This window comes from Cryptomeria japonica, unplaced genomic scaffold, assembly GCF_030272615.1.
Source record: "Cryptomeria japonica unplaced genomic scaffold, Sugi_1.0 HiC_scaffold_52, whole genome shotgun sequence".
NCBI lineage: Eukaryota > Viridiplantae > Streptophyta > Pinopsida > Cupressales > Cupressaceae > Cryptomeria > Cryptomeria japonica.
The window spans coordinates 345001-360000 of NW_026728874.1; the positions used below are offsets into that span (position 1 = coordinate 345001).

Sequence of the window (15000 nt, forward strand, 5' to 3'; positions counted from 1 at the left end):
ATGTGTGCTCCAAGGTGCGGCGTGCACGAAGTCGGACCCCGGTTTGCCCCGGGTGCGCACCTCGCGTGCACCTTGGTGCGCACACCTTGGCTGGGTTGCGCGCCCTGGTGGGCACCATGGTGCGCACCAAGGAGCGCTCCGAAGTGTGCTCCAAGGTGCGGCGTGCACGAAGTCGGAGCCCGGTTTGCCCCGGGTGCGCACCTCGCGTGCACCTTCGCCGCGGTGGGCACCATGGCGTGCACGAAGTCGGAGCCCGGTTTGCCCCGGGTGCGCACCTCGCGTGCACCTTCGCCGGGGTGGGCACCTTGGTGTGCAGACCTTGGCTGGGTTGCGCGCCCTGGTGGGCACCATGGTGCGCACCAAGGAGCGCTCCGAAGTGTGCTCCAAGGTGCGGCCTGCACGAAGTCGGAGCCCGGTTTGCCCCGGGTGTGCACCTCGGGTGGGCACCTTGGTGCGCATGCCTTGCCTGGGCTGCGCACCAGGGCGGGCTCAAGATGGCACCCGCGTTCCTTTTTTTTCACTATCTTTCAAAACGGAAATTTTAAAATCTCATTTTTTTTTGCCTTTTTCTGGAAATTAGTGAAGGCAGCGCATCAAAGGTGCGCACCTCGCTGCCCACCACGGTGCGCAACGCCGGTGGGCACCCGGGAGTGCTTCGAAGTGTGCTCCAAGGTGCTGCGTGCACGTTGTCGGAGCCCGGTTTGCCCCGGGTGCGCACCTCGCGTGCACCTTCGTCGGGGTGGGCACCTTGGCTGGGTTTGCCCCGGCTGCGCTCCGAAGCGGGGTTATTGGAGCGCCGCCTCTTTTTTTGTCGGAGCGTTTGGTGGGGTTTCTCGCATTGGCTCTTCCGAGGCCCGGTTGCCACCCTGGCGCGCACGAAGTCGGAAGTAGGGTTAATTGCCCGGGTGCGCACCTTTGCCAGGGTGGGCACCTTACCTGGGCTGCGCACCAGGGCGGGCTCAAGATGGCACGCGCGTTCCGTTTTTTTCACTATCTTTCAAAACGGAAATTTTAAAATCTCCTTTTTTTTTTGCCTTTTCTGGAAATTAGTGAAGGCAGCGCATCAAAGGTGCGCACCTCGCTGCCCACCTTGGTGTGCTCTGAGGTGCGCACCCGGGAGCGCTACGAAGTGTGCTCCAAGGTGCGGCGTGCACGTTGTCGGAGCCCGGTTTGCCCCGGGTGCGCACCTCGCCTGCACCTTGGCCGGGGTGGGCACCTTGGCTGGGTTTGCCCAGGGTGCGCTCCGAAGCGGGGTTACTGGAGCGCCCCCTCTTTTTTTGTCAGAGCGTTTGGTGGGGTTTCTCGCATTGGCTCTTCCCAGGCCCGGTTGTTGGGTGCGCTCCCACCCTGGCGCGCGCGAAGTTGGAAGTTGGGTTAATTGCCCGGGCGCGCACCTTCGCCAGGGTGGGCACCTTGGTGCGCACACCTTGGCTGGGCTGCGCACCAGGGCGGGCTCAAGATGGCACCAGCATTCCCTTTTTCTCACTATCTTTCAAAACGGAAATTTTAAAATCTCGTTTTTTTTTTGCCTTTTATGGAAATTAGTGAAGGCATCGCATCAAAGGTGCGCACCTCGCTGCCCACCTTGGTGTGCTCCGAGGTGCCCACCACGGTGCGCAACGCCGGTGCGAACCCGGGAGCGCCCCGATGTGTGCTCCAAGGTGCGGCGTGCACGAAGTCGGACCCCGGTTTGCCCCGGGTGCGCACCTCGCGTGCACCTTGGTGCGCACACCTTGGCTGGGTTGCGCGGCCTGGTGGGCACCATGGTGCGCACCAAGGAGCGCTCCGAAGTGTGCTCCAAGGTGCGGCGTGCACGAAGTCGGAGCCCGGTTTGCCCCGGGTACGCACCTCGCGTGCACCTTCGCCGGGGTGGGCACCTCGGCTGGGTTGCGCGCCCTGGTGCGCACCAAGGAGCGCTCCGAAGTGTGCTCCAAGGTGCGGCGTGCACGAAGTCGGAGCCCGGTTTGCCCCGGGTGCGCACCTTCGCCGCGGTGCGCACCATGGCGTGCACGAAGTCGGAGCCCGGTTTGCCCCGGGTGCGCACCTCGCGTGCACCTTCGGCGGGGTTGCGCGCCCTGGTGGGCACCATGGTGCGCACCAAGGAGCGCTCCGAAGTGTGCTCCAAGGTGCGGCGTGCACGAAGTCGGAGCCCGGTTTGCCCCGGGTGCGCACCTCGCGTGCACCTTCGGCGGGGTTGCGCGCCCTGGTGGGCACCATGGTGCGCACCAAGGAGCGCTCCGAAGTGTGCTCCAAGGTGCGGCGTGCACGAAGTCGGAGCCCGGTTTGCCCCGGGTGCGCACCTCGCGTGCACCTTCGCCGCGGTGGGCACCATGGCGTGCACGAAGTCGGAGCCCGGTTTGCCCCGGGTGCGCACCTCGCGTGCACCTTCGCCGGGGTGGGCACCTCGGCTGGGTTGCGCGCCCTGGTGCGCACCAAGGAGCGCTCCGAAGTGTGCTCCAAGGTGCGGCGTGCACGAAGTCGGAGCCCGGTTTGCCCCGGGTGCGCACCTCGCGTGCACCTTCGCCAGGGTGGGCACCTCGGTGCGCACACCTTCTCAATGTTTTCTTGCCTTTTCTGGAAATTGGTGAAGGCAGCGCATCAAAGGTGCGCACCTCGGTGTGCTCCGAGGTGCGAACCCGAGAGCGCTCCGAGGTGCCCACGAAGTCGAAAGTCGGGTTAATTGCATTGTTTTCCCCGGGTGCGCTCCGAGGTGCGCAACATCGACGCGCACCAAGGAGGGCTCCGAAGTGTGCTCCAAGGTGCGCACGATGGCGTGCACCTCTGGTGCGCACGATTCGGAGCTCGGTTTGACCGGGGTGCGCACACCTTGGCTGGGTTGCGCACCTTTTGTGCGCTCCAAGGTGCGCACGAAGTCGGAGCTCGGTTTGCCCCGGGTGCGCACCTTCGCCAGGGTGCGCACCTTGATGCGCACGCCTTGGCTGGGCTGCGCACCTTGGTGGGCGCCATGGTGCGCACCTTTCGTGCGCTCCAAGGTGCGCACGAAGTCGGAGCTCGGTTTGCCCCGGGTGCGCACCTTGGTGGGCGCCATGGTGCACTCCGAGGTGCCCAAGATTGGTGCGCACCAAGGAGCGCTCCGAAGTGCGCTCCAAGGTGCGCGCGAAGTCGAAAGTTGGGTTAATTGTCCGGTTTGCCTCGGGTGCGCACCTTGCGTGCACCTTCGCCAGGGTGGGCTGGGCTGCGCACACCTTGGCACCCGCGTTTCCTTCATTTTAAATTTTTTTTTTTTACAATCTCTCAAGTGGGAAATTCTATAATCTCAACTTTTTTTGCCTTTTCAGGAAACTTTTGAATGGAGCGCATCATTGGTGCGCTCCGAAGTGTGCTCCAAAGCTCTCTCCAGCTGCGTGCACCTGCCCCGGCCGCGCACCCGGCCCCGCCCAGCTTCGCTCACCTGTCCCGGGCGTCTGGTGCGGAACCTTAGAGTAAGAAACATCACCGTGCACCTTGGCCAACGTGCGCGACTCGACCGAGCGCGCACTGGCCGAGGTGCACACCGATTTCACCTGGGTGCGCGCGCAGCACCTCGGGCGCACCGGGGTGCGCGCACAACGCCCGGGTTGCACCGTGGCCTGTGTGCTCGGGGCGCCTCGGGTGCGCGCTCGGTGTCGCCCCCGCGCGCGCGGTAGTGCGGGCAGCGCACCCCGGCCCGGCCCGGCCCCGACGAGAACGCAAACGGGCAAAAGGTTTATTCAAATAGCATTGCGACGCCCGGCGAAAAACTAAAAAAGGGTGCAACACCGGGACTTCCCGGGAGGTCACCCATCCCAGTACTACTCCGGCCCAAGCGCGCTTAACTGCGGAGTTCTGATGGGATCCGGTGCACTAACGCTGGTATGATCGCACCCGTTATGAGCTTGTCGCAGTGTGTACTTAGCAAACCGCGACCCACGTGCGAATCCACCCCGGCCACCCACCCCCGTCGAGGTGCACACCCTCCCTCGCGAAGTGCGCCCCGTTCGCCAAGTGTGAGCCCTGCCCGGGTGCGCGCACCTTGCTAGGGCGTCGGGTGTGCACCCGGCCCGGCCTACGTGCGTGCACCTGGAGGGGGCGTCGTGTGCGTGCAGTGTCCCGTCTGCAACGCGGTGCCCACACACCACCTCGGGCGCAACGACCTGCGCTCACATGTGGGCCGAGTGCACCTTGGTGCATGTTCGGGGCGCCTCGGGTGCACGCTCGATCTTGCCCCGGTGCACCAAGGCGCTCGGTTTGCCCCGGGTGCGCACTTGGTGCAAGGTGGGCACCCAAAATAGGGATCAAGCACCAAAACACAAGTTTCGGGATGCAAAATGGGACCCAAGGACCACAAATGCGTTCCAAGACCCATGATGGGTCCACGAGAACAAAAATGTGTTCCGAGACTTAATAAACAAATATTGGGTTTTAGGAGAAGAAACATGCTCTGATGCCCAAAACGAGAATCGACCCCGAAAAGGCCACAGGCCAAAAGTGGGATGCGAGACAAAAAAAAATGGGACCCGAGGACCAAAATTGGGTTCCCAGGTCGAAGACAGGGCAACCGGACAAGAAACGACCTCTAAGGCTCGAAATGAGTCCCGACGACTAAAACTTGACAAGAAGCACCCATCAGGCACCCAACTCGACACCCATGGGATGCCGACCCACCCGGGCTTCCACCTAGCACACCTTGGCACCCACCCACCCTCGCACCCAACCTCGCACCCAACTTAGCACCTTTGAACCCACATTGGCACTCACCCTGACCCTGGCACCTTGGAACCCACATTGGCACTCACCTTGACCCTGGCACCCACCTTTGCACTCACCTTGGGACCCACCCTGGCTCCCACCTCGGCACCCACCCAGACACCCACCTTGGTTCCTTGGCACCCACCTTGGATCCTTGGCACCCACCCCGACACCCACCTTGGCACGCAACTTGGCTACTTGCCACCCACCTTGGCTCCTTGACGCCCACCCCGACAACCACCCCGTGACCTACCCTGGCTAGGGTTGGTGCACACCCACCCTGGTGCCCACCTTGGCACCCACCCTATGACCCACCTTGGCACGCACCTTAGTACCCACCCCGTTACCCACCCTAGGACCCACCCCGTGACCCACCTTGGCCAGGGTGGGTGCACCCACCCTGGTGCCCACCTTGGCACCCACCCATCCTAGCACCCAGCCTGTGACCGGGCTTGGAACCCAACCTTGCACCCGCACCCGTCTTGGCCAGTGTGGGTGCGCACCCATCCTGGCACCCACGTTGTGACACACCCTTTAACCCACGCACCCTAGCACCCACGTTGGCACCCACCTTGGAACCCAACCTAGCAACTTGGCACCCACCCCGTGACCCACCTTGGCATCCACCATAGCAGTCGCCGACTTGGCACCCACCTCGGCACCCACCTTGACACTTGTGGACCCACCTTGCCACTCACCCTAGCATCGACCCATCCTAGCACCCACCCTGGCACCTTTGCACCCTAGCACTCACCCATCCTAGCACCTAACCTGTGACCCACCTTGACACTCACCCTCGCACCCACCTTGGAACCCAACCTAGCACCCACCCACCCTGACACCAACCCTAGCACCTACCCACCCTTGCACCCACCCTGTGACCCATCTTGGCACCCACCCATCCTACCACTCAACCTATCACCCACCTTCTCACCCACCTTGGCATCCACCTTAGCACCCACCCACACTGGCACCTTGGCACCCACCTCGGGCAAGGTGGGTGCACACCCACCCTGGCACCCAATTTAGAACCCACCGAGCATGTTACCCACCTTGGCACCCACATTGCAGCCCACCCTAGTACCCACCCTATGACCCACATTGGCATCCACACCCTAGCACCCAGGCACCTCGACACCCGCCTTGACACCCACCCTAGCACTGAACCTGTGACCCACCTTGGAACTCACCCTAGAACCCACCCACCCTGTGAACCACCTTGGCATCCACCTTAGCACCCACCCACCTTGGCACCCACTCTAGCACTCACCCATCCTAACACCCAACTTGTTACCCACCTTGGCACCCGCCCTCGCGTCCACCTTGAAACCCACCCTAGCACCCACCCACGCAGGAGCCCACCTTGGCACCCAACCTAACACCCACGCATCCTGGCACCCAACTTGTGACCCACCTTGGAACCCACCCTAGTACCCACCTTTGAACCCACTATATCACCAACCCACCTTGGCACCCACCCTATGACCCTCTTTGGAATCCACCCTAGCACGCACCCACCCTGGCACCCACCATGGAGCGCACCCTAGCACCCACCCACCTCGGCACGCACCTCAACACCCACCTTGGTGTGCGCACTGCGCCAACCTCTCAAAGACCCTATGTGGTGCGCTCCAAAGTGTACACCTTTGGTGCGCTCCAAGGTGCGCACCTTTGGTGCACACCGAGGTGCACACCAAAGTGTGCACCGAGGTGAGCACCAAAGTGCACTCCAGGGTGCACACCAAGGCGTGCACCTTTGGTGCGGTCAATGCAAACGAATTCGGAAGTTGGGGTCGATGTCCTAATCGCTGCTGCAGACTACACGTATGAGAATCGGACAAATAGCTTTATATAGGGGAGGTGTTGCGTTTGATGGGTCGACTCCCCTGGTTGTGTGCACTGCACCAACTTCAAAGACCCTGTCTTGTTTAAGAAGTCAAAAGTTGGGGTGGATGTCCTAATCATTGCTGCAGTCTACGCATGTATGAGAATCAGACAAATAGCTTATATAGGGGAGGTGTTGCATTCGGTGGGTTGACTCCCCTGGTTGTGCGCACTGCGCCAACCTCAAAGACCCCGCATAGCAGAAGAAGTCGGAAGTCGGATTTTGGTGAGCACCAAGGCGTGCACCTTTGGTGCGGTCAACGCAGACGAATTCAGAAGTTGGGGTGGATGTCCTAATCGTTGTTGCAGGCTACACATGTATGAGAATCAGACAAATAGCTTATATAGGGGAGGTGTTGGGTTTGATGGGTCAACTCCCTTGGTTGTGCGCATTACGCCAACCTCAAAGACCTTGTTTTCGTTAAGAAGTCAAAAGTTGGGGTCAATGTCCTAATGGCTCCTGCAGGCTACACATGTATGAGAATCGGACAAATAGCTTATATAGGGGAGGTGTTGGGTTTGATGGGTCGACTCCCCTGGTTGTGCGCATTACGTCAACCTCAAAGACCTTGTTTTCGTTAAGAAGTCAAAAGTTGGGGTCGATGTCCTAATTGCTCCTGTAGACTACACATGTATGAGAATCAGACAAATAGCTTATATAGGGGAGGTGTTGGGTTTGATGGGTTGACTCCCCTAGTTGTTCGCATTACACCAACCTCAAAGACCTTGTTTTCGTTTAGAAGCCGAAAGTTGGGGTCGATGTCCTAATTGCTCCTGCAGGCTACGCATGTATGAGAATCAGACAAATAGCTTATATAGGGGAGGTGTTGGGTTTGATGGGTCGACTCCCCTGGTTGTGCGCATTGCGCCAACCTCAAAGACCCTGCATTGCGGATGAAGTCGAAAGTCAGAGTTTGGTGTGCTACAAGGTGTGGTCGAAGGTGCTCACCTAGGTGTGCACCTTTGGAGCACAGGAAAAGTGCCCTCCAAAAGTGCGCACCTTTGGAGTGCACAAAAGTGCCCTCCAAAAGTGCGCACCTTTGGAGCGCAGAAAAGTGCCCTCCAAAAAGTGCCCTCCAAAAGTGCGCACCTTTGGAGCGCAGAAAAGTGCCCTCCAAAAGTGCGCACCTTTGGAGCGCAGAAAAGTGCCCTCCAAAAAGTGCCCTCCAAAAGTGCGCACCTTTGGAGCGCAGAAAAGTGCCCTCCAAAAGTGCGCACCTTTGGAGCGCAGAAAAGTGCCCTCCAAAAAGTGCCCTCCAAAAGTGCGCACCTTTGGAGCGCAGAAAAGTGCCCTCCAAAAAGTGCCCTCCAAAAGTGCGCACCTTTGGAGCGCAGAAAAGTGCCCTCCAAAAAGTGCCCTCCAAAAGTGCGCACCTTTGGAGCGCAGAAAAGTGCCCTCCAAAAAGTGCCCTCCAAAAGTGCGCACCTTTGGAGCGCAGAAAAGTGCCCTCCAAAAAGTGCCCTCCAAAAGTGCGCACCTTTGGAGCGCAGAAAAGTGCCCTCCAAAAGTGCGCACCTTTGGAGCGCACAAAAGTGCCCTCCAAAAGTGCGCACTTTTGGTGCGCACCAAGGCGCTGGTTCGGTCGTTGCAGGCGAGTTCGGAAGTTGGGGTCGATGTCCTGAGCGGAGGTGCAAACTACACAGGTGTCGGAATCGGACAAATAGCTTATATAGGGGAGGTGTATGCTTCGATGGGTCGACTCCCCAGGTTGAGCGCACCGCGCCAACCTCAAAGACCCTACGGTATGGATGAAGTCGGAAGTTGGGTCCGATGACCAATTCGATTAGTAGGTATGCTCATGAGGTCGGAATTTGGGTCCGATGACCTGCCATGTGCAGGAAGGCGAATGTTGACACTGTGCGTTGCAAGGTGCACACCAAGGCGCTGGTGCGGTCTTTTTAGTCGAGTTCGGAAGTTGGGGTCGATGTCCTGATCGGAGGTGCAAGCTACACAGGTGTGGGAATCGGACAAATAGCTTATATAGGGGAGGTGTATGCTTCGTTGGGTCGACTCCCCGGGTTGAGCGCACCGCGCCAACCTCAAAGACCCTACGGTATGGATGAAGTCGGAAGTTGGGTCCGATGACCGATTCGATATGTAGGCATACTCGCGAGGTCGGAATTTGGGTCCGATGACCTGCCACGTGCAGGAAGGCGAATGTTGGCACTGTGCGTTGCAAGGTGCGCACCAAGGCGCTGGTTCGGTCGTTGGAGGCGAGTTCGGAAGTTGGGGTCGATGTCTTGATCGGAGGTGCAAACTACACAGGTGTGGGAATCGGACAAATAGCTTATATAGGGGAGGTGTATGCTTCGTTGGGTCGACTCCCCGGGTTGAGCGCACCGCGCCAACCTCAAAGACCCTACGGTATGGATGAAGTCGGAAGTTGGGTCCGATGACCGATTCGATATGTAGGCATACTCGCGAGGTCGGAATTTGGGTCCGATGACCTGCCATGTGCAGGAAGGCGAATGTTGGGACTGTGCGTCGCAAGGTGCGCACCAAGGCGCTGGTGCCGTCGTTGCAGTCGAGTTCGGAAGTTGGGGTCGATGTCCTGGTCAGAGGTGCAAACTACACAGGTGTGGGAATCGGACAAATAGCTTATATAGGGGAGGTGTATGCTTCGATGGGTCGACTCCCTGGGTTGAGCGCACCGCGCCAACCTCAAAGACCCTACAGTATGGATGAAGTCGGAAGTTGGGTCCGATGACCGATTCGATACGTAGGCATATTGGCGAGGTCTGAATTTGTGTCCGATGACCTGCCATGCGCAGGAAGGCGGAATTTGGGTCCGATGACCGAGTTGATGGCGTGCCATGCGCAGAAAGGCGGAATTTGGGTCCGATGACCGAGTTGATGTTGATGGCCCGCCATGCACAGGAAGGCGGAATTTGGGTCCGATGACCGATTTGAAGGCGTGCCATACGCAAAAAGGCGGAGTTTGGGTCCGATGACCGAGTTGATATTGATGGCCCGCCATGCGCAGGAAGGCGGAATTTGGGTCCGATGACCTGACATACGCATGGAGTCCGACTCGGGGGCCGATGTTCGATTCGATGACTTGCATTGTGGGTAAAGTCGGAAGTTGTGGTCTTTGACCCGATTCGATGACCAGACTTCGGCTGCTTGAGAATCGGACAAATAACTTATATAGGGGAGGTAGTGTTCTCGAGCATCCTCCCCCCGTGCCCGTTTATGTCGATTGATGCTGGTGCTCGACTGGTTGGAGCGCTCGGATGCAAAAATCTTGCACCAGGATTTATCGATTGTGATGGACACGGCAAGTCTCCTGATTGCTATGCAGGAGCTCATCGTGAATCTCTATGCGGCCTTGGTATGGACTCGACCTGCGGAATGGTTCGGCAATGGTAGTCGCTCCAACACGTCCTTGCAATGGCCACAGAGGTGATTCGACTAGAGCTCCAGTCTAGCTTTTGGGTTGCTTGGCGGACTGGTATAGCCGCGATCGAGTTCCGGCCATGAACGTTTTAGATAGCTCTTGGGCTTTCTGGGACGGAAGTCGGAAGTTTGGGCTGTTGTCCGATTTGATGACCATTCTTCGGATGTGTGAGAATCGGACAAATAACTTATATAGGGGACTGTGTTGTCTCACGCAGCCCCCTCCGTGCCCCTCTATCTCGACCGATGTTGGTGCTTGAAAGGGTTGGGATCGCTCGGATTTATAAACGTGCACCACCATTTGTCGAGTGTGAGGGACGCGGCAGGTCTCCTAAATGCTATGCGGGCGCTCTCTGAGAATCTCTATCCGGCCTCGACACAGACTAGTCTTGCTGAATGGTTTGGCACTGGTAGTCGATCCAACACGTCGTTGTTGTGGCCGCCTAGGCGATTCGATTCGAGCCCCCGTCTAGCTTTTGGGTTGCTTGGCGGATTTTGCCCTATCCGCAAGTGAGCTCGGTCCCTAAACGTTCGAGAAACCCGATTGCTATGCGCCGACTCTCTTTCTTGCGAGCCTCCATCTAGCTTTTGGGTCTCTACGGAACGGAAGTCGGAATCTGGGACCGTTGTTTGATTCGACGAGGCAGACTACGGTTGTGCGAGAATCGGACAAATAACTTATATAGGGGAGGTGTTGACTGGAGCATTCTCCCCCGTGCCCCTCTAACTCGACCAATGCTGGCGCTCGAACGGTGGTAGCGCTCGGATTTTCATTGAGCGCCAGCATTGGTCGATTTAGAGGGGCATGCGAGATTCCCGAATGCTATGCGAGGGCTCTAACGGAAATGTCTATTGGTTTCGGTATGGATGCAATTGCGAGTGGTTCGGCAAAGGTAGTCGTTCCGATGCGTCCATGTCGTGGCCAAATCGATAATTCGATTTGAGCCCTCGTATAGCATTTGGGTCTCTCGATGTGATTCCGCATTCCAGTCCCTTTGGGCACTGCTTGAGCCGCATCCCAGGGGGTTCCCTTCCCAATAATCTGCCTCGCAACCCGATTGCTATGCGGTGAGGCTCCTCGGCCGCCTCGGAACTATCTGTGTATCAGACGCATCGCGGGATAAGGGGTTGGCAACGGTAGTCGCCCCAAGCGCGTCCGATGCTTGGACCATTCCGAGGCGGCCCTGAAGCCTCTTCCGTCTAGCCGTTGGGTCCTTCTCGCCGCATCCCTCGCCTCGCACCCCGATTGCTATGCGGTGAGGCTCCTCGGCCGCCTCGGAACTATCTGTGTATCGGACGCGTCGCGGGATAAGGGGTTGTCACTGGTAGTCGCCCCAAGCGCGTCCGATGCTTGGACCATTCCGAGGCGGCCCTGAAGCCTCTTCCGTCTAGCCGTTGGGTCCTTCTCGCCGCATCCCTCGCCTCGCACCCCGATTGCTATGCGGTGAGGCTCCTCGGCCGCCTCGGAACTATCTGTGTATCGGACGCGTCGCGGGATAAGGGGTTGTCATTGGTAGTCGCCCCAAGCGCGTCCGATGCTTGGACCATTCCGAGGCGGCCCTGAAGCCTCTTCCGTCTAGCCGTTGGGTCCTTCTCGCCGCATCCCTCGCCTCGCACCCCGATTGCTATGCGGTGAGGCTCCTCGGCCGCCTCGGAACTATCTGTGTATCGGACGCGTCGCGGGATAAGGGGTTGTCACTGGTAGTCGCCCCAAGCGCGTCCGATGCTTGGACCATTCCGAGGCGGCCCTGAAGCCTCTTCCGTCTAGCCGTTGGGTCCTTCTCGCCGCATCCCTCGCCTCGCACCCCGATTGCTATGCGGTGAGGCTCCTCGGCCGCCTCGGAACTATCTGTGTATCGGACGCGTCGCGGGATAAGGGGTTGTCACTGGTAGTCGCCCCAAGCGCGTTCGATGCTTGGACCATTCCGAGGCGGCCCTGAAGCCTCTTCCGTCTAGCCGTTGGGTCCTTCTCGCCGCATCCCTCGCCTCGCACCCCGATTGCTATGCGGTGAGGCTCCTCGGCCGCCTTGGAACTATCTGTGTATCGGACGCGTCGCGGGATAAGGGGTTGTCACTGGTAGTCGCCCCAAGCGCGTCCGATGCTTAGACCATTCCGAGGCGGACCCGAAGCCTCTTCCGTCTAGCCGTTGGGTCCTTCTCGCCGCATCCTTCGCCTCGCACCCCGATTGCTATGCGGTGAGGCTCCTCGGCCGCCTCGGAACTATCTGTGTATCGGACGCGTCACGGGATAAGGGGTTGTCACTGGTAGTCGCCCCAAGCGCGTCCGATGCTTGGACCATTCCGAGGCGGACCCGAAGCCTCTTCCGTCTAGCCGTTGGGTCCTTCTCGCCGCATCCCTCGCCTCGCACCCCGATTGCTATGCGGTGAGGCTCCTCGGCCGCCTTGGAACTATCTGTGTATCGGACGCGTCGCGGGATAAGGGGTTGTCACTGGTAGTCGCCCCAAGCGCGTCCGATGCTTGGACCATTCCGAGGCGGACCCGAAGCCTCTTCCGTCTAGCCGTTGGGTCCTTCTCGCCGCATCCCTCGCCTCGCACCCCGATTGCTATGCGGTGAGGCTCCTCGGCCGCCTTGGAACTATCTGTGTATCGGACGCGTCGCGGGATAAGGGGTTGTCACTGGTAGTCGCCCCAAGCGCGTCCGATGCTTGGACCATTCCGAGGCGGACCCGAAGCCTCTTCCGTCTAGCCGTTGGGTCCTTCTCGCCGCATCCCTCGCCTCGCACCCCGATTGCTATGCGGTGAGGCTCCTCGGCCGCCTTGGAACTATCTGTGTATCGGACGCGTCGCGGGATAAGGGGTTGTCACTGGTAGTCGCCCCAAGCGCGTCCGATGCTTGGACCATTCCGAGGCGGCCCCGAAGCCTCTTCCGTGTAGCCGTTGGGTCCTTCTCGCCGCATCCCTCGCCTCGCACCCCGATTGCTATGCGGTGAGGCTCCTCGGCCGCCTTGGAACTATCTGTGTATCGGACGTGTCGCGGGATAAGGGGTTGTCACTGGTAGTCGCCCCAAGCGCGTCCGATGCTTGGACCATTCCGAGGCGGCCCCGAAGCCTCTTCCGTGTAGCCGTTGGGTCCTTCTCGCCGCATCCCTCGCCTCGCACCCCGATTGCTATGCGGTGAGGCTCCTCGGCCGCCTTGGAACTATCTGTGTATCGGACGCGTCGCGGGATAAGGGGTTGTCACTGGTAGTCGCCCCAAGCGCGTCCGATGCTTGGACCATTCCGAGGCGGACCTGAAGCCTCTTCCCTCTAGCCGTTGGGGCTTTCTCGCCGCATCCCTCGCCTCGCACCCTGATTGCTATGCTGTGAGGCTCCTCGGCCGCCTTGGAACTATCTGTGTATCGGACGCATCGCGGGATAAGGGGTTGGCAGTGGTAGTCGCCCCAAGCGCATCCGATGCTTGGACCATTCCGAGGCGGCCCTGCAGCCTCTTCCGTCTAGCCGTTGGGGCCATCTCGCCGCATCCCCCACCTCGCACCACGATTGCTATGCGGTGAGGCTCCTTGGCCGCCTCGGAACTATCTGTGTATCGGACGCATCGCGGGATAAGGGGTTGTCACTGGTAGTCGCCCCAAGCGCGTCCGATGCTTGGACTATTCCGAGGCGGCCCTGCAGCCTCTTCCGTCTAGCCGTTGGGGCCATCTCGCTGCATCCCCCACCTCCTCGGCCGCCTCGGAACTATCTGTGTATCGGACGCATCGCGGGATAAGGGGTTGGCAGTGGTAGTCGCCCCAAGCGCGTCCGATGCTTGGACTATTCCGAGGCAGCCCTGCAGCCTCTTCCGTCTAGCCTTTGGGGCCATCTCGCCGCATCCCTCGCCTCGCACCCCGATTGCTATGCGGTGAGGCTCCTCGGCCGCCTGGGAACTATCTTCGTATCGGACGCATCGCGGGATAAGGGGTTGTCACTGGTAGTCGCCCCAAGCGCGTCCGATGCTTGGACTATTCCGAGGCGGCCCTGTGGCCTCTTCCGTCTAGCCGTTGGGGCCATCTCGCCGCATCCCCCACCTCGCACCCCGATTGCTATGCGGTGAGGCTCTTCGGCCGCCTTGGAACTATCTTCGTATCGGACGCATTGCGGGATAAGGGGTTGTCACTGGTAGTGGCCCCAAGCGCGTCCGATGCTTGGACTATTCCGAGGCGGCCCTGCAGCCTCTTCCGTCTAGCCGTTGGGGCCATCTCGCCGCATCCCCCACCTCGCACCCCGATTGCTATGCGGTGAGGCTCCTCGGCCGCCTTGGAACTATCTTCGTATCGGACGCATCGCGGGATAAGGGGTTGTCACTGGTAGTCGCCCCAAGCGCGTCCGATGCTTGGACTATTCCGACGCGGCCCTGTGGCCTCTTCCGTCTAGCCGTTGGGGCCATCTCGCCGCATCCCCCACCTCGCACCCCGATTGCTATGCGGTGAGGCTCCTCGGCCGCCTTGGAACCATCTTCGTATCGGACGCATCGCGGGATAGGGGGCTGTCACTGGTAGTCGCCCCAAGCGTGTCCGATGCTTGGACCATTCCTAGGCGGCCCTGAAGCCTCTTCCGTCTAGCCGTTGGGGCCTTCCCGCCCCATCCCTCGCCTCGCACCCCCGATTGCTATGCGGTGAGGCTCCTCGGCCGCCTTGGAACCATCTGTGTATCGGACGCATCGCGGGATAAGGGGTTGGCACTGGCAGTCGCCCCAAGCGCGTCCGATGCTTGGACCATTCCGAGGTGGCCCTGAAGCCTCTTCCGTCTAGCCGTTGGGGCCTTCCCGCCCCATCCCTCGCCTCGCACCCCGATTGATATGCGGTGAGGCTCCTCGGCCGCCTTGGAACTATCTGTGTATCGGACGCATCGCGGGATAAGGGGTTGGCACTGGTAGTCGTCCCAATCGCATCCGATGCTTGGACCATTCCGAGGCGGCCCTGCAGCCTCTTCCGTTTAGCCGTCGGGGCCTTCCCGCCGCATCCCTCGCCTCGCATCCCGATTCCTATGCGGT

At 60.1% G+C, this 15000-nt stretch overlaps 1 non-coding gene across 1 annotated transcript; it reads right to left on the reverse strand.

The window, feature by feature from the left end:
• Positions 1 to 3747: 3747 nt before the first annotated feature.
• LOC131862863 (5S ribosomal RNA) lies at positions 3748 to 3866 on the reverse strand. The gene has a single exon (XR_009361799.1). It is a non-coding gene; the product is annotated as a 5S ribosomal RNA (ribosomal RNA).
• Between the last annotated feature and the right edge of the window lie 11134 nt (positions 3867 to 15000).